We start from the raw sequence: 23,617 nt of genomic DNA, 5'->3' as shown, positions 1-23,617 counted from the left end.
CCTGCGTTCTGTGAGAAAAGCAGCTGCCAAGGGTGGGGAAGGGCACCCCTCGGGCATGGGGTCCAAGTGCTGGCTTGGGGTGACTCTGCACGTCTGACCTGATGGCCCCATTCTGAATGTTTGTGCTGAGACAGATGCCCAGTGCTGCCCTGCATTTTGCAGCTATTTAACATGCTGAAAAAGCAATTAGAAAAGTCCCTCTCCATGTGGATAACTGCAATATGTATAGCTGGATAACCGCAATATGTGTAGCTATTCTACAGTACTGCACCTGAGTGGAGAATTTACCCGAGTAGAAAACAGACAGACATGAAGCAAAAAGTGCTGCTTTACAACTTCCAATTTAGGAAAAAAAAAAAAAAGTATTTCAAAATACTTGTTTATTTGTTGCATACATAGAGCTACATATTTTTTTCCATAAATTTATCTTTTTCACATTTCATTATTCTTTGAAACATAAATATAAGGAAGCAAAAGAAGATTAAAAGTGGAAGCATCCAGAAGTGCTGCTGAAACACATCTTGCAGCACAGCGAGCTACACAACAGCCCTTTTAAGGTTCATTATATGTTCTTATGCGTAGCGGTGTGATCGGGCTTCGCTTGCTGGCTTGACTCATTTGTGACAGCCTCACATACTTCATTTTCTTTGGTTACAATTTAACAAAAGCATTTTGAATAAAAACCACAGCAGCCAACGATGCAGTCAGCCGTCCCGAGGCTAAACTTCCTGTCAGAAATAGCAAAGCAGAAAGGAAAAACAAGAGTTAGCTCAGGAGGATTTATGCAGAGACAAGAAATCGAGGTGGCCAATTGCTGTGGCAGCGGATCAAGACATCCCAAGGGCTGCAGGCTGAGGTTCTGGAGCCAGGCACTGCCTCACCCTGCTGCTGCTGGAGGTGCTGCAGGGCACTGGTGGCTCCTTCTGGGACCCCCAACAGCCGGCGTGGGCAGCATGGGGCTGTCCCTGCATCGGCCGGTGGCTCGGGCAGCCCGGTGTTGTGCAGCGTGGTGCTCGGAAGCAGCTCTGCCCCTTGGGCAGCAAGATCCTGCCTGGCTCCTTTCAAAACTACAGCGAAAATCCCACTGATGTAGCCGAGCAGATCTGATGACTTTCCAGAAATTGATGCTGTGATAAGAAGTGTTTCTGTCACAGCAAGTTAGGAAAAAACAAATTCTGAGCATTTCAGTAAGCTATTAGCTGCTCAGTAACAGGTGGAAATGAAATTTAAATCCCTGCAAAAGACAATTGCGTAGTTAAAAATACATTTAGTCATGCTAATGGCACTTTGCAGATTTTCTTTCATTATCCTTTTTAAGGAAACAGGCAAAATGTATGTATGCTGTCTGAGTTTGCCTCCTACCATCTCCAGCTCGAGATAGTTTGCAGCAGTTGAATGACATTTATTTGCTGCAGAAATATTATTTGCCTCTCATGCTCTTGAAGAAATAGATTTTCCATGTGTTTGATACATTAAAAAGTGTACTGAACATTAAAGTAAAAATAACAGACATCCTTCCATGGGCGTGATGAATACAGCCTGGTGAGATTAACTTCAAGAGCTAAATGCCTTGCACTGAATTAGGGTAATGAAAGTTTATGCCTGTCAAGATAAGATGGCTATACTTCTTATTTATCGCACCTCCCTATGAAGAAATTGTCCCTGAATTCCTTAAAAGCTTTTAAATCTTATCAATCCAGGACACTGAAAAAAAAATCATCTATCCACCAATATATATTTGTTTTCAGTATGAGTCCTGTGCTTGCCATTTCTGATTTGAGATGTTATCAAGTCATTTTCTTTCTTTCTTGATTTTTGTGCTTTACATGAAATAAGCATATTTTTTTTCCTGCTCTTGATGAAAAAGTATTACCTGCCTAATTCTTTTCCAAACAACTACACACATTGATTTTTTTCTCACAGACTGTTCTGAGGAAGAAATGTTAACTTTGCAGAGAGTATGCAAAAGGAAAAAGCCGACTGTAAACATTAGAGAGAAAGAGCAAATAAATTCCTCGTTTAAGACAAAGACTCCTGACCTCTCTCTGAGCAGAGGAGCTGATGGCAGCAGAGATAACACCAATAACTGATAAACAGCACAGTTTATGAAAGTGTCTGCATGTTTTGTTTTTGACTCTGTGTTCTGTAGCTCATGTGGTACAGATTGGAGCTGTAGCAGGTATTACAGCTGGGTGCAGCGTGGCAGCGGGATGGGAAGCACTGGAGAATCAGTCACTCTGCACAAACCCACGCCAGCCAGCAGACCTCTTCACCCTGCTCCTTCTCCCGGGGCTCGGTCCCGAAAGCGCCCACAGCTGCAGGAGAGACCTTCCTGGCTCCTTCATGGGGAACACAGACTGGTGAGGAGCGTGCCATTAATAGCCACCATGGATTTATTGCTCCACTCTGATGGAGGCATTCACCTCTCCTGGCTGAGAGATGTAATTTTTATTTTTATTTGCCTTTACAGAGATGGAAATGCTCCTGGTTTTTATCACAAGTGGGAACGAGGCACATTTCATTAAGTTCAGCAGTATTTTTGCACTACGCATAGCACTCGTGTGCTGATTTTTTAAACACACATGGAATTACGGTAATGCGGTTGTTATTGCCACTGAAGACAAAATCAGGTTCTTGGAAAACTTAGAAAGGCATGTGTTAAATTGAACTGGAAAGTCTGCCCTGCGGAGACCAATTCCCTCATAGGAAGCACTGTGCGAGCACTGGGAATCTCCTGCAAAAGACTCTGCTCAGAGTGCCGGTCCCTGGAGGTGAGGTTTTGTCTCGTGGGGTGCTGAGGTTGGAGGCAATCATCCCGTAAGGTCGGGGAGGTCTGCCTCAGGCTGAGGAGTCCTGCTTGATTCAGCTGGACCCGTGGAGCTCCTCCTGTGCAGCCCCTGGGCTGTGGTGAGGAGATGTGGGGACAGGGACAGGTCAGACACGGTGTGCTCGGCTCAAGCTCATGTTCAACACCTGCCGAGCAGCCAGGAAAACCTCTGCCAGTGTCCAGGACAAGTTTTGTCTGGGAACACGGCCTGGGAAAAGGTGTGCTTGCCTTCAGTGGGGAGATGTGCCTCATCTGCAGAAGTTAAAACTAGGAGTTTGCACAGAAGCAGGCAGTTTGAACACACAGCTTAGGCTCATCCTTTTGTGTTTCAATGAGGCAATTCAGCCAAGCTGTCAGGAGCAGTGAACGAACACAGATTCTTACTGCGCAGCACTGACAGCACCGCTTAGAGCAGCTCTACGAGCCAGCCTCTGCCTGACACCAGCCCCTGTCTGCGGGGATCAGCGGTGCTTGCCCTGTCCTGCACGCTCAGCATTTCACCCATCCCATCTTCAACTGCAGGCAGTTGTAAAGGCTCCCTCCCTGCTGCAGCCTGAGATTCGTGCTCAGGATGGCCGTACTTGCAGTCACCCACCACGCTGAGCATCCTTCCTGCAGTACGTCCATCACAACCGCGGACGCTCGCAGATTGCTCTTGACAGCTGCTCTCCTGCTCCCCTTCTCTTTCTTCTAGGGAAAGTCTTGAAAGCTCCTGAGCTGAGCATGGCAAGCTTAATTACAGCCTGTGGTCTGACAACGTCTCTCCGTCCCTCAGGTCTCAGATGAAACAATTCTCCCCAAACTTAAACCACTTGAAAGTATTGTCTTTGTTCTCTTGTTCAGAAACACTGTAAAGGCCCAGAGTCCCCTTAGCTACAGAAGGTGAAGCCGTGTTTGGCTTACTTCTCTTTTTCAACAGCACGGTCTCGTGTTCGTGAGTTTCCTTCTCCTGCTTGCCCATGACCTGACTGTCTCTCTGGGACCTCTGATCGCGTGTGCTGCGAGCTGCTCGGGGACACGGAGCGAGGAGGAGCGGGGCAGTGCACAGCTGCAGGACAGCGGCCGTGCTGAGAGAGCCCCCTCCTCAGCATCGTGCATCCCCCTGCCTCCCACCGCCATGCCTGGTAATTTGGGAGCGGGAGGTGTTCCCTCCTTGGGGCTGGTTACCTGAGAAATGAACACGGGGGGGTCAAGAAACTCAAGGAGATGTGTTAGAGATCAAGACCACAAAACAGACAGGAAAAGAGGCATGAGGTAAGATCCTCTCCTTTAGGAAAGGGTTTTAAGGGAAAGGAAACGTGCACGGCATGGCATGGCACAGGCCAGGTGTGCCTGCTTTACTCTGTGGTGCTTGTAGGAAGTGGTTTGAGTTTGCTGCTGGCTTTACTGCACGATTGTGTTTCTCCTTCAGGTCACCCTGCCATCATTTCTTTGCAGTTTCACTTCTCACCTGTCCTTCAGCTGAAGAAATTGCTCAGAACCAGGAGGCTCGTGCAGCAGGGCAGTGTGCGCAGGAGAGCTGAGCCCGCTGGGTGCTGCGCGCTGCTCCTGTGCATCGCTGCTGGGACTGGAAAGAAGAAAGGAACACCACCTCCCACCAGCTCGTTTCCTCCTCCCTGCTTGGTGTCTGGAGCAGCTTCACTTCTGTGTGTCCCAATTTGTGTGTAGAACAAATATTTCTACATATAACTTGAAGAATGCATGTTTGCATAGCTCGCTGGCATGTCCAAATGAATTTTCTTCTGCAAACACAATAGTACATTTACAAATGAACTGGAAATTTCTGAAAATATTTCCCTAAAAATATGAATGCAGCATAATATTTCTATAGGGGTAGGATGAAGGTTAAATTTTCACTTCCAGTACTGAAGATGTAATTGGGAATTTAGTGGCTGTAATATTCCACCTGCGGGAAAAACATATAAATTTTTTTTTACAGAAGTAGAAGAGGGTTCTGTAGCATGAGAGGACATGAGGACCAAATGTATTTTTAGAATGTGCTCTGTAAGCACAAAACCTGGTTGACTGTTAGAAATTCTGGGCATTTAGAATACCCAGAATTGAATTTGAGAAGTCCTTGTAATCTCGGAGCAAAAAAAAAAAAAAATCTTACCCAAAGTTAGTGCATTTAGTATAGCTTATTCTAGTAGACTAGATGTATTCCTGTGAGTTTTGACCTAAGACAAGATTCACAGTTGCCTCCTCGCTGCTGAGTGCCCGCCTGGTGCGTGTCCTGCATGGGCACGGCTGGGACAGGGCTGGGGGCTCTGCGGGGCACGGGTGGCAGCATCACACCAGCAAGTCGAGTCCAGCCCCTGCCCTGGAGCAAGGGAGGTTGGGACTGGAGTGGCAGAAAAGGCGTGGGAGACGAAACAGCCAGCGGAGGCTTAATTGCTGCCAAGGGCACGGGCTGAGGGGGGCCGGCAGCCCCGAGTGCCCCTGAGCAGGGCACAGTGGTGCTAGTTCAGACACACTCCTTGGCTTGTCGTGTGGAACAGTCCGGTAATTTCTACTGTATCAATTAATTGTGAGAGACATTTTCACCTGTTTTGTTACCCTGTGGGTCAATCCGATCACAAAAGGAAAAATATGCCTGGACCACAAGACAGTTTGGATAGACCCTGCTGTCTGTGATTTATTGTTTTAATTAAAAGCTTTTTAAGCTTTAATTAAAAAGGTACATGAGCACTCAGTATTCAAGAAAAATGCTTTTGTGTTTAGGTCAATTGAATAACGTAAAATATAATGAGATACATATTTCTAGTCTGGAGCTTCACATGAAAAAAAGCAATATACATAATTAAAAAGTAAATTCAAACTGATAGAAGAGAGCTGTTGTCAGACAAAATAAAAGGTATGCCTTAAATTAACACCAGCAGAGAGGGTTTGTTTTTTTCTTTCCTCACTGTAGCATCCCTTAAAAGTCCCGTGGTACAAATTGAGTCAACTTCATAGATGTGTATCAAAGCTGGTGTGCTAAACTGAGGAACAGGTTATTATTTGTAATCCTAATGATGCTTAACACAGACCAGATAGTAAAAGCTGGGATTTGACAAGCTGTAGCACAGGAACTGGGAAGCTTTCTGTGTCACAAACCACCCGAGGCTGCTCCCGCTGTGCGTGCTGTGGGCAGCTCTGGTGCTGCTGCTGCAGAACATCGCCGGCTCCTGGGGAGCCAGCTTACCCAGTGCCACCAGTTTGTGGTGGGTCCCGCTCCCAGTGCCTGCCTCTCCCAGTGCTCTGAAGTGCTCGGTGCTTGGAGGAAGGCTGGCATGGTGCTGCTCTTACACCACAGGTGGTGTCAGGCTGGCTGCTACCTGCACAATGTGAGCAAGGTGCCTGCTGCCTGGGCTCTGGGCTTTGGGAGCTGCCCGGAGGCTGTGATGAGCTCTGAATGTAAACGGTGGGCATAATGACGTGACACTACGTCAGTCATGGGACAAAGAAACCTGATTCAGCTCTACATGCAACTCAAACTTCAGGCATCTGAAGAGTGAGGTGGGTTTACTCAGGCCTATATTGCTGCTGAAGACTGCAGGAGGAATAAAAACGAGCATCTGCATGTTCTTCTAAAAATGTTCAGGTATGGTGTGATGCTCTCTTTCTGCCCATCCTTCTGAAACCCCGCTTGCTGCAGCGCTGGAGCCTTCAGGACAGGTGCCTGGGTGTGGGCAGTGCCAGCGAGTGCCGTGGCTGCCTTCTCTGTACGAAGCCTGCACCATTCACAACAAGATTTAAAAAAAAATAATAATAACCTCCTCTTTGGATCATTTTGAATTTTCTTCACTTCCTTTGTATTTCATTATTCTTACAAGGCTCTCAGGCTGGCTGGGGAGGTGCTGCGGCAAGGAGAGGAGCGAACGCACCCCCAGCAGGACTTTGAAGGCTGCCGCTATTTTTCTGGTCCCTGCCTCAAAACACTCCCAAGGTCTGTAGGAAGGAGCATTTCTTCATGGAGAAGCATTGCACAGCCTAAACAGCAATGGTGGAGTTTTTCTCTCATGAGTGCCGTGCTGGAAGCAGAGCGGTGCCCGCAGCGGTGGGGGTCCTGCAGCGCCCGGTGCCGCAGCCCTGCACGGGGCAGCTGCTCGGTCACAGCTCCCGCTCCTCGGGTGGCACATCCAACACTAAGGCACCGAGTGTGAGCACGAGAAACCAGTGAACAGCTGGATAACGGCTTTGTTGCTCAAATCACATTTGTGGTAAGGGAGAGATGATAAACACCAACTGCTTGCTTCCTTAATAGAAACATAATGTTTTTATAACTAAGCCCGAAGAAAGCAAAATAAGATGATATTTTCCTTTCACTTAAAAAAATCATCAGCATTTGCAGCAGACTTCATATGGTTGAGGAATTTGGGGAGATCACTCATTAAGCCAGAAGGTGCCATAAAATTTGCATCAAACTCTAATTCTTGCCTTGTTTATCCTCATTCTTGAATAGCCATCACCAAAGAGCAACTTTGCCATCAGTGAAGATGTAGATGTAGCAATTCCAAATAATGTTTCAAACTGCTTTTAACTTTATTGAAAAAAATAAACCTTATGAAACTTTATGAACACAATATTTTGATGCCTTTTAGAAAACTCTGAAGATTTATGGAAAAAAATCATGTTTACATTGTAAAGCTTTGAATATATAATATGATTTTATCCTATCCTGTTAACTTTCTAAAATTGCAAATAAACTATCAGTAGATTTTTATGTATAAACAGCGTTAGCAGTTCAAGGTTCCTATGGCTACAGAGATTTTGCAGTTAGTACACCCAGTTTGGAGGATAGTGGAAATTTTGAATGAAAATTATTTCTAAGCTACCTCAGTTTGTTATTATCTTCTATTAAAACATTTTGTCATTAGTGCATATTATGTGTCAACACTGTAAAGAGCAAATAAAAGCAGTAAATAAAATTTGCAAAGATTTGTTTTAACAGATTTTGACTTGAGAATCTCATTCTCACTGTTTGAATCATCTCACGAATGCCTCCTGTACTGCAGGTAGGACACTGAGATTTCATCCCAGTGCAAGTTTTCTACAAAACTCTCCTCAGACCAAGGTCACTGCAAGAGAAATACATTAGACAATAGGGCTAAAATGTGTTGAAGCAGTTCTTGACTTCTTTTTTTTTGTGCTATGAGTGGCAGAAATATATAGGACATGGCAGTTCAGCTTTTCATTTACACATTTAATTTAAGAGGCAAAATCTTTTCCTATTCTTTTTCCCCATGCTTTTGTTTAATGAGAACATCCCTGCTTTGGTAGCTGAGTTCTGCCTTCACAATTTCCTTCACACACTTCTGCAGTGAAGTGATTTGAGAGCCGGCACCTGCAGCAGTTTGTTGGCTGCAGCTGGGCAGCACCAAGCGGCCGAGGAAGGGCCAGCTGGAGCAACTGCAGAATTAAGGCCGTCATTTAAAAGAAGGTGGGGAACAGGCTCCCTCTTTTTTCCTCTTCACCAGGAGTATGAGCTGTGCAGTGATGCTGCTGTTGGTGGGGGCCTTACTCCTGCTCAGGCCGTAAGCTGAGGTGGCACTTCTGGAGTCAGTGCTCCAAGCAAGGGTGGCCTCTTCCAGAAGCACGCAGAATGGAAAAGGACTGTGAAAGGTATCACGTGCTGGTGAAGGCAGCTGGGGCAGCACTAACAGAGAGTAGGTGAGTGTACAGGAAGAGGCAATGGGTAGTGCTTTCTGCCCTGATCACTTGTTGTGGTACCTGTGCCCCCTTACTGCATGTGTGGTTGATACCCTAGCTGTTAAGGCCATCTGCCCACAGTTATTTTACTGCAGCCTGGCCAGACCACATCAACTAATTGCACTTATAGGTTTGGCGATATTGCCTCTTCCTTTCTGAACAGCTGGAGAGTGCTCTGCCAAGGGCTGCTTGTGCTTGCCTCTGGCCACTGTGGCACACAGCCTGGCCACCGAGGTCTCTGCTGGTTGGCTGCATTTCTTTCCCTTGTTAGATTTTCCCCCTTCCTACAGTGTGTTGTTGGACCTTCTTTTCGCCCTGAATTCTAACACTTTCTTCTTGACTATCTGCCCAAACTAAATTTAGACAACCACCAAGTTACTAGCTCCTTATTTCAGTGTTAATTGGCATTTGACCAGATACTCCAAAGTTGTGCTGCATAATAAGGGATGAATTCATGATTTAGAACACTAATTTTTAATTCTAAAATCAAAACAGTTCTTGTTTACACTAACGTGGCTTCAGACAAGGAAACTGGGGTTCTGGAAGGGCTGTGGTGGGAAACCTTTGGAGTCCCCCCTCTCCCAGCACTTTTTAGTTCTTTTTTTTTTTTTTTATATAACTTATTCTAGCTGTTGTACATATTTTTTTCTTTACAATGTTATTCAAACACAAGGGTGTTGGCTGTTCATAGTATTTATATAACCAGTCATTAGCTTTGGACTGTTTGCATCATCACCTGCCCCCTGCACTTTCCATGAAAATGTTGTGGAAGACTGTTCCAGGTGGGCAGAAATGCCTTTCCTTCCCTCCCAACCATCATATAGGTCACTGTAACCTTTCTAGCTAAGAGCATTGTACTTATTATGCAGTTCACTTCTGTCGGGTAAACTTCTTAGGTTCGTGTTTTTCTTGCTTACATTTCTGTAAATTTGAAATGACTCAATAGGCTCAACAATCCATTCCTGTTTAATGGAAAGTCAACTCAATTTTCCTCTTCCTACAAAGTGGTTGGGTCTCCAAGGCACACAGAAAAGACCATGTAATGATCTTGTATATCTGAAGCTTGATTTCGCTGAGTTCTTTTGTAGCACTACAGATCCCTATATAAAAAATACTGCACACTAATACTGCATAAAAAACAGTAGGTACTTCTATCCTGCTTTACTTTTAACTAGCTAGTATTAGAAATTAATATTTCTAGAGTTTTTACATAAAATTTTGTGTTGGTGGCTATCATGAAAGCATTGTCCAAAATCATGTCATTTGCCTGGAAGCAGGTTTTGTGTTTTTTACATTAATAAACCCCTATTCTTGTCATTACTACCCAGCTCATATCTATCTTTTGTACTTGATTTTCTACTGCTCAGGCTGTTCTTATTTGCCCCAGTCTGAGTGAGCAATTTTGTCACTTTTCTGTAAGTACTGAAGAATATTGCACTGTACACATACTTCTCTCTCCCCTATGTTCATAGGGGAGAGAAATCTCTCCCTGTCTGTTTCTTTTATGTAAGCATGCAATTTTACCAGCAGTGAACTACCCTTTCTGGCACTTTACTGATCTCATGAAATGGCCTCTATTTTATGAAAATCTGTAAAATGTATCCATAAATAATTTTATCTTGATATTCTGATATTTCCAACAACTGATGACTGGATAATGATGTTCAATCACTTACTGGTCTGCAGTCTGCACATTCATCCTATTTGATCTGTGTGAAAAATGTGTAAGAGTACCATAGGTAGAGCTTTTTTGTGGAAGTGGGAGTAAGTGGCATCTCAGAAGTATTTACATCTTGTTTTTTTCCTCTCTAGTCAAAATTTGACACAACAAAACCTAAATACAGATGCCAAAGCATTTTGAGAGCAACTGGAAATACAATACAAGGTGATGTAGAAAAGATGGAGCATAAATAAAAATATGAATGTGAAAGTATTTTCAGTAATTGATAATTTACATGAGAAATTACACTTGATAATATAATGCGTTTACTTTCAGAAGGTCTTTGTTTTCTTGAATCCTAACCCAGAGTACTTTCCAATTCTTTGTATTTAATTCCTGCAATTTAAGTCTACCTCTTAATCTCTTTGGGCACTGGAACAGGCTCCCCAGTGAAGTGCCCGCTGGAGTTCAAGAAGTGTTTAGACAATGCTCTCAGACACATGGTCTGATTTTTTTTTTTTTTTTTTTGGGTGGTCCTTTGGGGACCCAGGAGTTGGAGTCTGATTCTTGTGGGCCCCTTCCAACTTGGGATATTCTGATTCTCCCATTGTAACCCTCAGCATTGTTTTGTGCCCTTCTCTATATTGCTCTCAGGTGTTCTGCCTACCCTGCAGGAAACCATGACATGAATGTTTTGCAGGATGCATGCTCAAAACTCTGCAAAAACCAACAGCAGTTCTTCAGCATACAAACATCTTTTGCTGCTTGTGGAAAACTTGCATACAAATGGCCATACCTCCAGTTCAGAAAGATTACTTTTCACCCCATTTTAAATTTAAAATAATCACTTAATGTATAATTTCGTAAATGGTTGCTTTTTGCTTAACTTACCCTTCATCTTCAGATTTTTTCCATGACCCATGTTGACAGAGCTGTGACAAACCTGATCTGAATTCAGCTTTGATCCCACTTTGAACAGCAGGTTGGACTATAAATCTCCTAAGGTTTCCCAGCCTGAATCATCAGTCTGATAGGTATAAAATTTTTGTCCAAAAAAAAAATCAGTTGGCCATAACATATTAAGCTAGTTAAATTAAATTTTAATCTACATACTGACTACTGAGCTAGAAAGCTATCAGAGGAAACAAAGCTTTAGCAAAATGCTTTGAGCACGAAATGCTTCAATTAAATCACTTGGACAAACTCTCAGCAGATTGAGGACAGACCTATTGGCAGCCCAGCTGGGTTCAGCCCAGGATCTGCCTTCAGAGGTCTCTGAACTTCTGCCTACACAGGGAAGTTCTGAGGCACCACCAGGACGAGCAATGCAGTGCAATGGTGTGTGTTTGGGGTTGAATAGAGTCCACAGCTCCTTTGTACTTCCACCTGGCTACTTTTATATAATGCACTCAACACATGTTATCTGAGACTTCTTGCCTTGCCCTAATTGTGGGATTGTCCTTGTCCTCTGGTAATAGCCCTGTAAAACAGACTCACCCTATGGAACAGATACTGAAGATGAGATGATTGGTAGCTAAAGCAGAGACTGCTTTCAGGAATGAAGTACTCTTTATCAGCTGAGTCAAAACAAAGCTATGTACCACTGATTCAGTATCTCTGGAAGGGGTCTCTCCAGCTGTGCTCCTTTGACCTGAGATCCTATTTTGCTTTCAGTTTACACAGCAGAAGCAACAGGAAGCATGAGCTGGCCTGAATAGTAGCAGTAATGCTAAAGAAAAGAAAGGGTAAGCCTGCAAAAATCAAAACAGGTCACATTTAACAGAGCCCTAAATATGCAGTGATGAGGACAATGTGGAGCTTAATGGAGCAAAGAGCTGACACTTTGTATTGAAGGTTCAAGCTATGTCTACTTAGAACAATAGACTTAAAAACAAGCATGGAATGAACAGCAAGAAATAAAGACAAAAATAAGGACATGAAGTTTAAAGCACCTCTGGCACTAGAATGTGCTGAGCTGGGTGGTCTGTAATTAGTATAAATAAATGGTATGAATGAAAGCTGGTTATGGTAAAAAATAAAATATTTGGTTAATGCTAGTTCTCCATCATGGGAACAGTGGTGAAGCTGTTGATGAGATGTAATTTCATGGGGTTGGACTTTGAGGCATCGCATACAAAGCTTCGAGAGGCAACCCATTACCATCCTTTAAAAATATCTTGAGTAAAGACAGTTACTTCCATGTGCCAGCCTTTTAAAAGCTTGAGCTCAGTTTGGAGCAATGGGCCTATTATGGAACATATCATGAACCACCTCATGGATAGAGAGGCTCGCTATAAATCCAGAGCTTAAAGACTGAAACTTTGCACATGTCCTACAAAATGGCAGTGTCCAATTCTACAATACTTTTGTGCTGCTTTGAAAATGGAAGCAAAGTTGGAACAAACAGCAGCAGCTAAAATTAACACAAGTTCCAACTCCTTCGCCTGTGGCTGCCGATTCTTGTTTCTAAGGAAACAGACAATAAGCTGGTGTAAAAAGGCATCTGAAATACTCTATTTGAAGTCTAATACTATTGAGCTGTGCTCTGTAGGCTTTATGGTAGACTTTTCTCTGCTTTGTGACAAACTTTCCAATTGAGATAACTGGAGTTTCCTTTGTAGTGCTGAAATTGTGTATTAACCAATTTTTGCCACATTTTAATTGTCTTTCAAGAATATCTTGAGGACTGCTTCTGGTCTGGCTTATTGTTGCCTTATCATAATCTTTTTTTGGGTCAAAAATCAATTAGCTGTGGAGCAGGAGAGCTCACAGACCTTGTTTTAGCTCTCCATCCCTCCTCTAAGCATGAACTTCCCACCTTTCTCAAGCCCTGGTCCCAGCCTGAAGCTCAGAGGGGTGGTGGATGGTCATCACTGCTGGCCAGCTTGGTCTTGTCTAGCTTGAGTCTCTGTCCAAGGAGGATTAGGGTGTCTTGCTCTCCTTCCAAGCAGCTCATTGTGCTTGTCCACTTGCTAAAAGGTTGACAGAGACTTTTGGCCATGTATTTTAGCCTGGGCCATCAGGAAAATTCAATTACTTGGGCAACCACTATCTTACAGGGCAGGATACCAAGTGTTTTGTCATGTGGGAGCTTTTGCTGGAGGGGAGTGGAATTTGTCATCTCCACACAGATGGTTTCATTTGCATTCAAGTTTCAAAAGACTGCAGGGCCAATACAAGCAGATTTCAGAGCAGAATTTCAAGTGGGATTTCAAGCAGGTTGCAGAGCACAGGATGCGACGGGGAAATGAAATGGGGGAAGAGGAGAGGAGAGCTTCATCCAGTATGGACTACATATGGTTAGAGAAGAGGCAGTATAGCTGGAGCTGTTTCCACTCTTATTTCTTCTGCCTCCGCCTCCCTTTACCTTCACCCTTGTTAACAAATTTAATGATCGTAGGCTGAGGGATAATTTTGCACATATACTTGTTAAGAAAATGTAAAAGCAATTTAGTTGTTTCTTTAGTGTTTCCATTTCAAATCATTCCCTTCTGCCCCATGTCAGTGCTGCATATCCCCTTCTCATCCTCTGGTTTTATTCAGGCTTTAATCTATCATTGTTTCTCTGTAACTGTAAAAATGTCTTTCATTTCCCCCTTTCCCTGTTCCTTGCTGTTTTTCATCCAGGCTGTGTTCTCTTCCTCTGAACTTTTATCTGTGTTCTCCCTTCCTCTCTCTGCTCCCGTCTCCCACACTTCTGGTATTTATTCATTGTGCTGCTGTCTCTGCTCACACACATTTTCCTGCCTCCCTCCAAAAATGACACATTTATGAATCAACATAAAAACTTGTTCCAGCTACTCTTCCAAAAAACAGTGCCATGCAGGCGGTGCCTTCTCTCCAGCCACTCTCCCTCAGTACCAAGTCTCCTGCTGACGGTGGCTGGTATTATTTGTTCATATGGATTGTCTAGGCAATAGCTATGTCTCTTTCTCCTCAGATTCTGCTGTAAAATGTAAAGGTACAATTATCGGGTACACACTCCTCCTATTACTAGTCATTTGTTTCCTGCTAGTTGGCAGCTTGTTCCCGAGGCACCATCATTTTGCATTTTTCTTTAAAAACAGACAACTTGGATTCACTAGAACTGCATTTAAGACATAACATTGCAGTCTTATTACTCTTACCTCTTAATCCTAGTGTCTCCTCCACTTCTGCACCTTATGCTAATTCCTCTGTTTCATTTAAGCTCTTCAGGGCAAAATCCAGGTTTTATTCTACATATACTTAGATTGCTCTAGACCTCATAAAGACTTTGGGTATTAAAATGATCTCTAGAGCAGGTCTTTGGGGGGCAGGGCCCCAGTCACCATACCTTATATTACATCGTATAATCTGCATTGATCAGCCCCTTTCCTACCATCAGAATCTCTCCTGCTTTTACCTGTGCTTACAGCTGAAAATGGAGTGCAGGCAAACTCCATTCTACCCTAATGCTGTGCATGAGCTATGCCTTCTTTCCATGGAAGGTGTCTACCTCAAAGGAAGAATGCACCTCTTCATGTCATTTCGTCTAGAACATCAAGGTGGAATAGCGAGAAAATCAGCTTTATCCTTGATTTTTTCTTGTGAGTCCTTGAGGGTTAACACTGAACTTTTACTATATTTTAATGTGGGAGGGATTTTTAATGTGGTTGTTTTGCATGAATATACTTCAAAGGAACAGCACAGAAAATATTCTGAACTATGACTAAGAACCAGTGATCAGCAGAATAATCTCCATCTGTTTTGCAAAATCAGTTCTTATGCAGTTGGCCAATAGAAGTATTTCCAAATGAAATGGAAGCATCAAACAAACACATCTGTGATTTAGAACCTCTCAGTAGCTGGTTCATATGTGCAACAAATAATGATCAGAAAGGACATCTGTTATTGCTTTCAACAGGCAAGAAGCCTAGATTTGCAAGCACCTTGTTTTGACATTAACTGGTGTATGAGGAGACTAATTTTTCTGTGGAAAGGTTATTAAAGTACCTAGAAATGGTAGAAGAATTTGGAATAGCCACAAAGGTAAAACTAATTTAAGTAAAATACAGCAAATATGTACAAATGGTATGTTGTTTCCCTTTGCCTGTTTTATTACTCCAGATTTATGATGCCCATTCCTGGAGGCAGATTTTCAAAAGCAAATGATAGTGGTTCCAGACCTGATCCAGTGAAGATGTAGGTGAGTACATCACTGATGTGCAAGCTCAAAACCAGGGCTTAATAGGTCCTTTCTCAATGCTTGCCTGATGTTTATACCACCTAAAACTTGTTACTTGGTGTTTTTAAAACAAAAAAAAAAACAAACAAATGTGCCTGTAGTTCTTTATGCCTAAATACATGCTTGCTCAGGTGTGAACCTGGACATTGAATTCTGTACTAACCAGACCCTGTATCTCCCAGGATGTGAGTACGGAGAGACCTGTTTTGTAGAGGGAGAGAAGGGAGATCCCCATGCAGGTGTGGGTTTGCTTCAGGAGCTGAGCAGACAGCTCCTGTGTGTGCAAGCTGAGACCTCTCCTGCAGGAGGCAGTTACAGGAGCTTTCCTATGGCTTGTGCAAAATGGCTTGGGATGGAGCAGACATGGCTGGGAGGACATGAAAATAGGGGACTTCTTATAGCACTACCTTGCTGAGGCATCTGGTGGATAAGCCGTTGCTATTCTGTGTGGCTGCCCTAGGAAGCCCATGCCAGATGTCCCTCTGTGCTGGTTCAGGGATGGCCTGCTCTTGTTCTTGGTGCCATGAGGTCTTACTGCTCTATTCCTCTTTAAGCCTTCAGCAACACAAAATCTTTGCTAAAGTTTGTCTTCTGTGTCTGACTGCATAGTCTCACGGTAGCATTTTCTTCTCCTTTTCTCTCAGAAAATATTATCCTCATTAATGGGGCTGTCAAAACATTGCTTTGCCTGTTTATGCATGCTGCTGCTAAGCAGTTCTTGGTAAGTTCGTCCTCTGCATTTCTGTGTTTCTTCAAATGTTGAGTTGCATGGTTCTGGGCCTGGAGAAGTCTTAAAAACAAAATAAGCCCCCCCCCCCCCCCCCCCCCCCCCCCCAAAAAAAAACAAAACAAAACAAAAAAACCACACACACACACACACAAAAAGACAAACACATACTCCACCCAAATCCCCAAATCATAAAATCATAACCCACAAACAGAAAACTGAGCTGAACAATGCGGTTTTAAGCATTAAGAAGGTGAGGCATTAGGCTTTTCCTGTCCTTGGCAGAGCTCAGGACCCTTAATGATGTACGCTGTCATCCACATCGCTGGCTGTGCCTGACCCTGCCGTGGCATCCCTGTTCCTCTGGATGACCTCCTCCTGCCTGAAGTTCTGTTCTGTGTGCTTGAAAGCGTGTTTCATTTCACATCAGGTATGTGGGATTTGTGCAGTGATGGCTCCTGCAGCACTTCGTCAGCTGGAAGTTATCAATATGCCTGGTTTGTCCAAAATGCACATGCGAAGGGTAAAGTTTGGGCCTAACTGGAGTCCAGTGTAGTGTTGGCACACGAGCAAGCAGAAAGTTGTTGAAGTAAAACTGCAAGCAGCTTGATGAGGAGCTGAACAGAGGTGTGCATGTTTGTGGGGTCAGGTCTCAGCTGCAAGCACCTGCCTCAGAGACTGCAGCCTGTGGGGAGTTGGTGCTCCTGCAGAGAAGGGCAGCAGTGTCTGTGAGTGAGCTGCAATTCCAGTGTATGTGGCTGAACACGTGGTCTGAAAGCATCTGCTTAGCTGCTGCTTAGAGCCAGCAGAGCTAAACTGCAGAGATGTCTTGATTTGTTTTTGCTTTTGTCCCAGAGCTCTGGAGGGTGCCCCTCAAACACAGGGACCCAGCAGTGAGGTCCTTACCCAGCAGGCTTGGCCATTAAGCATCCTCAAAATGTATTCCACCAAAAGCTGTAAGATCAGACCTAGAAAACATGAGCAGAGGGGAGGATATGTTGTTTGTTTTCCTTCGCTTCTTCCTCCTCATTGCAAAACAGTTTGGTGTGAAATTGCTAAAATGAAGTATGGTAGAACAGCCCTCGTGTCTCTTCTGCCTGAGTGCTTTCAGCCTGTCACCTGCTCCCCTGGGGGCTGCCTGGGGAAGGGACCCCCTGTGCCTCCCTGGAGGCCTCCAGGTCCCTGGGGCTGGGCAGGAGCAACAGAGGGGGATGCAACAGAGCAGCACGGGCAGTCGTGGCTCTGCTCCAGTTACACGTAAGATCCATTAACCATCCTGGAAAAAAGGTGGTTAACAGCTTTGCTCAGTCTTGGGGAATATGTTTAAAGTTGATTCTTAACGAGAGGCACTTCCTGGCACCTAAATGTACTGAAGAAATGCGGTCCCAGATGATTTGTCTGCCCTTTCCTTCTTAATAAATGAATCTTATGCTGAAATAAAATACCCTGTGCTAGGGGAAGATAGGCGTAGCCTCTGTGTTCCCTGTAAAGAGATGACCTTACTCCTTGTGATTGTTTCTTAGATTCTACCATGAGCTTTAAGCTCTCTAAGACCCAAACCTTCATGTTTGCAGGGGCTGCAGAGCCTGTGCCTGTTGGAGCACTCCAGGTGGAGCTGCCTTGGGGTGTCCCCTGGGCTGCAGGCTGAGCTGCTGCTCGGTTTTCCTGGGTACTTAACTGGACTGGGAACTGCGCTTATCTCTTGCTCGTGAGTTTTACTGCTAAAGGCTATAAAATAAGTCTTCACTGAAGTGCAGCCAAATGTCTTGCAGCTTCTGTAACCCCCATGAGTGTGGATGTTGCAAGTCTGTTGGTAATTTCAAGTTCTTTACTTGCTGTCATTGCTCTGGAGAGCGCACGGACCTCTCTGGAGTTCAAGTCTGAGCATATTCAATAAGAGTGACAATGAAAGTAAAACTGCTAAATCATGACATAAGGTAGTAAATTTCTTATTTTTGAACATTTGTATAAGGTTAGTTTATATCAATTTATGGTCTACATCTGCCATACTTCACTTTTGCCACTGTCAAGAGATACACAGCATATTCTGATCTTTGCATGCTAGCACAATATAAAATGTCAAGAGACAAAAGAATAGAGCTTGAATTTCTTTGTATGATCACTTGATAGTCATGCTGTTTTTTTTTTTTAAAAAAAAAAAAAAACAAAAACTGTTTCCTTCCCTGTTAATGATACAGCACATCAGCAGCCCGGAATCCACTGGGGTTCAAAGCAGAACTGTAGCTCTGCCACTTTCTCCTACTAAGTTACACCCGGTTTTGGGATGGCTGCGGATGTCTCATGGCAGCTTTTTGGTGTAACCGGTGTTGTCATGTTATTAACAGGCAGATGTGGGATTGCTGCAGTGGGGAAGATGTTGGCTTGCAATTGCCAGTTCCCAAAGTGTTGCACATGATCCTATATGGCTCTGATCCTACCAGGCTCCAGCCTGGGGAGTGCAGACCTACCACATTTCTGCTAACTTTCACGGGGCCTCTCACTCTCAGCTGCTACATGCAGTTTTTGGTCTGATGCAGCAACAGTTCCTATCTGCAGAATTATAAAAGGGTTCTGAGTTTGTGATTTTTTTTTTTTTTTTTTTTTATCTGGAACAGAAATGTAATTTCAAGCATGTACTTGTGAAACTAGAAAAGTGGAGGAAAGAAAAGTGAGACTGTAAAATGGGCTGGGGACTGGGTACTTAGCTCCTGTGTCCAAAATGCAGATCTTGGTCCTATATTTAAAGTGGGAAAAGTAAGGACTGGGGTAATGGAGACTTGTACCCAGATCTTTCACAATGCCAGTGCTGTAAACAGCACACTCCTGGTAAAATCTGCCTCCATTAAAGTAATTAAGGAGACTTTCACATGTCAAAGTATCTGCTACTCAGTTCAAACTCTTGTATCTTTTCTTTTTAGAGATATACTTTCCTCTTGTTGCTGATGAGGATAGTGACAAGAGCAATACTATCAGTCTTGTCTAAGTGCTACTTTTCACCAACAGATTTTCAATGTTCTGGCATATTGAAGGAAACACCAGTATGGAAACACCTGTTTCCTCCAGAGATGCCGTGTCTGCCCGTATCCCTTCAGGGATGTTGTATCTTCACGGCTGGCACCCGAGAGGGGAGTGGTTGTGAGAAGTCTGAGTTTGCAGGATGGAATTAAAAATCCCCTTTGATCAGTTCAGCTCCTTGAAAATTACTATAGAGAAACATTATTTCCAAAATAGCGTTATTGCAGCAGCACAACTCTGCGTCGTGTCTGGATATGAAGGATGGCTGTTGGCAGTGCTGTTTAGAAGATCACATCAGTGTGTTGCTCTGGTTCCCATTCATTCATATCTATTAGTACTGGGGTTATAACATAAATAAATCATAGCACTCCACCAAGCTGCAATAAACATATTACCCAAGCAGAAACTAGAACAGTGGGGTGGGCCATTACTGAAGATAAATGGCCAAGTTCTACTGCTAAGTGCTCAGGCTCCTGAAGCACAAGGGTGTTTTCCCAGTAAACACTGAAAGGTAAAATTAAAGTCTTTTCAAAGTCTAATAAAACTTAATACTTTTGTATTATAAAGAATATTCTAAAGAATTCTTTTATTCTCACAAGTTCTTAAAATTTATGGTGGGACTAGTACTGAAACCAGCTCTTTTGGCATCTTTATTTCCCAGGTTCCAGTATCTGTTTGCAGGTACTGTGAATTTAATATCAGTTTCAACTTTTAGCCAGTAGACTCCAAGCAGTCATGGTTAAAGTGTTGCTGGCTACAAAATAAATGTATATTATGTCTGGGGTAAGAAGGAAGAGCGGCAGCACGTTTTTATTGAAGCCTTTGGCAAAAACAATCTTAGTGCTGCTGCTAACTTTTGCCTACAGATAAAAGCCACGAGTTAAGCAGTGCTTGAAACTTGAGCCAGCCCACCCACCAGGGAGCTGGAGTCCTGCTGAGCCCAGAATAGGGATGTGCTGGGATGCAGGCACAGCCTGTAATTCATGTTAGCACAGCCCATCAGATGCTAATTCAACCATTCTGCTCTGCTGATCACATCACTCTGGGACAGTGGTTTTGCAGCATGGCCACCCTGTTTGGAGTGGATTAACTTCAGCTGGGTGGCTGGAGGTGATTGTTTAAGTGAAAAATGAAAAAAAGGAAAAGGCTCATGCTTCTCAGGTAAGATAGGATTTACTCTCCTGGATGAGGATACCAAATAAGTTATGCCTGTGCGTGGATGTGTGCTTCAAGTAAGACACAGCTCTATGATCTCTCCCAGAAATGCAGCAGCAGTGCACCATATAGTAATCACACGATTACAGTCATAAACAGGAGGTTGGGGGAAAGGCTTGAAAGAAAGTGGCAGTGACAGACTGTGACTAAATGCTGTTAGTGTTCCCGCTGCATGTGTGTGCAAAGCCTATTTGAAACAGAGGAGACAAAATAAAAGTGAGGTATCTCAGGTCTGGTCTTAAAAAATCAAACCCAACAAACAAGATAACATTCTACCAAACTAACCCCGTGGGAACCAAAAAAAAAAAAAAAAAAAAAAAGCTTTAGCCTTTCAACAATTAGATCATTATTGCTGAAAACTGAAGAAACCAAAGTAGCCCTAACATCTGCAGGAGTCGTGCAGCATGCCTACCCAGCCGTGCTGCATACCTGCAGTGAGCTGGTGATTATAGAATCACTCAGGTTGGAAAAGCCCTCCAAGATCCTCTAGTCCACCCTTTAGCCTAGTACTGACAAGTTCACCCCTAAACCATGCTACCAAGTTCTACATCTGTGTTTCTTGAAGAGCCCCAGGGATGGTGGATCTATCGCTTCCCTGGGCAGCCTGTTCCAGTGCCTCACAATCCTCTCAGTAAAGAAATTTCTCCTAATGCCCAGCATAAACCTCCCCTGGTGCAAGTTGGGGCAATTTCTCATCACTTGGGTATTGCTCAGTGGGTGGGTATGGGCTGATGCAGGGCTGGCTGTGGAGCTCCCGGTTGGGGCTGCTGCCCCCCGTGGGGACTGGCTCCATGGGATGTGGAGCACAAAAGAAAATCACTCCATTTCACGTCAGGTGCTTTGTGCCATCCTAACGTAGCTAAATCTCTCACTGTGGATACCAGGAGATGAACCAGAAATGGCTTTGCAGAGGAAAAAGGCATCCTCTGAGCTGCTACTTGGGCATGGCCAGCTAAGGCTGGCAGTGGCTGTGACTTCACACCTCATCCAACCCGCACTGAAAAATAGAGGCCTTTTGGAGGTCATTACGAAGTAATGTTCCTGTTGTGGTGGGAAAATAGACCTTTGACTAATGTGGCATTTCTTTCTACATTTAAGTCGCAGAAAGGTCCCCTTCCTGAAAGGTTGCTCAAGAGAAGTCAAAATATTGTTCCTCTTTCCTGTAAATAAACGCTGTAGCTTTTGACAGCCTTCATGGATCTAACTTTAAATTTATTCTTTGTATATGCAGTTTATCAAAAGGGGTTAGAAACATCATTTTAGAACAGTGCTTTGTTGCTCTCTGAAAACACGACGTGTAAATAATATTTCCTCAAGCGTTTAATTTATACTTTGGCTTTTGAATCAGACTTTTGAAACCTATCTCTGTGTTTTTAATATACATTCATCTGACTGACCTGAGTTACCTGCTCCTGGCGAGGCTTTCTTTGTCTGAGGCTGTTGAAACTTGTGATGGGTGCAGGAGAAGTTTCTCGGTGGCAGAGCGGGGCTGTGCCCCTTCTCCAGTGCCATGCTCCCTGCTGACGGGGCAGGGGTTGCTCGAGCTGGGTCTTCTGGTCAAAGCCTACCTTAAATATTCCTCTGGTTCTCAAAGTTGTTGAACACACTGCTGCGTGCCACAGCAGGGCACAGGGCTCAATGCACTGACAGTGGAAAAGCCAGTAAGCTACGTGACTCATGAGCAACTTTGGTATTAAGCGTACTTCTCTGTTAATTTGTGTCTCCTTCTTTTTTGACACCCAAATAATGTTAAAAAACGCTTATTCATTTCCTTCCCAGAAGCAGCTGGGGGCCAAGGGCCGGATGGAACCCCTGAGCCTGGGGCAGCCGGGGGGGCATGGGAACAGCAACGTGCGTGGGGCTCACTGGGGGCCCCCCAGCTGCTGCTGGCAGGGCACGCTGCTGGGACATGTCCACATGTTGGATCAAGGGAGATGTATAGATTTTTTTTCAAATTAATCTAGTGGGAGTTGATCTTTTCTTTTGTACATTAATCTAGCAGATGCTAACATCTTCATTGTGGATCTTAGGCACTAGAGTTGGCAAGGATATTTCAAGACTGGGTTTTCACATTATCAGGGAAAGTATATTTTTTGTGAAAATATAGCCAAAAGCAAAAAGGCACCAATACATTTGAGTGGTACTATCCCAAGCATTTGATGTGACAAGGGTTTTAGAGTCAAATTTTGGCTTTGCTCTTTTATTTTTTATTTTTTTCCCCTAAAGCAGGTAAGTGAGAGAGCTCCCAGTGCATACAAGTACTCCAGCCCCTGAGGGGCTAGGTGCCTGTGTACTTTAATAGCTCTATAGGAATGTGGTTTGAATGATGAGAGATATGGATTGTTTTTCATCTTAAATTAGCTATTAAGTGGTGTCTGGCTTCTGTGGATGAAAAAACAAAAAACAGCACAGAGGGAGATTGACCCATCCTTTTTTCCCACTGGCTGTGCACCCAAGCAGTGTCTGGAAACCCCCGTCAGATTTTTCTCTTTCTCTCTGTAACACCTAAAGAGAAACAAACGAACAAAACAAAGCTTGATAACAGAAGCGATGAAACAATTTATTTTGAAAATTGGAGGCTCTGGCAGCAGGCTGAATCTCTCTGCTCAGGCTCGGCCTCGTGCCCAGCCAGGTACCTGGTGGTTTTCTCGGGGTGTAGCAGCCGCTGCCTGGCCTTCTGCTGGGCGTGCAGGTGGCACAGGGCTCCCGATGGCATCAGCGTGCTGCTGTGCCCTCCCTGTGCCCCTGCCTGGCAAGGTGGCCAGAAACAACAGGGACAGAAATAACTGCTTTTCTACCATAAATCTCAAATCACTAGTGGGGGGGAAAAAAAAATAAGGATTTAAAAATGAAGGCTAGATCTTCCAGGTGCTTTCACTGTCAGCACATCTCAAGGCAGCTTCTTGCAAACCTCTCTCTCTCTCTTCTCTTTGTTATTCAATGTCTTGGTAGTATTTCTTCTGTGAAGTTTATTTTCTGCAGTGTTACTAACAGCTTGTAGTCTTGTGGCTCTGTGGGACGGGCGTTTACCCACCCCTTGCAGGCATTCACTTTTATTTACTCTGTCAGAAGCACATTTGGGGTTTACACTTGGAAAGTAAGCATTAACAGGCCTGTGTTTCAAGGAGGTGCTGCACTGGTGTTATATGAATTTAATTATTTTTTTTCTCACCTCCTATGATTGTAAATCTATGTGTGCTTTTACCTTAATTTTATCTTAAATGAATGAAAAAGAGGCTTGGTCTATTGAAATGAGACTGTTTTAAATACAGTACC

Source organism: Netta rufina, assembly GCF_964035555.1.
Source record: "Netta rufina genome assembly, chromosome: 7".
Lineage (NCBI taxonomy): Eukaryota > Metazoa > Chordata > Aves > Anseriformes > Anatidae > Netta > Netta rufina.
This window is presented reverse-complemented; position numbering follows the sequence as displayed.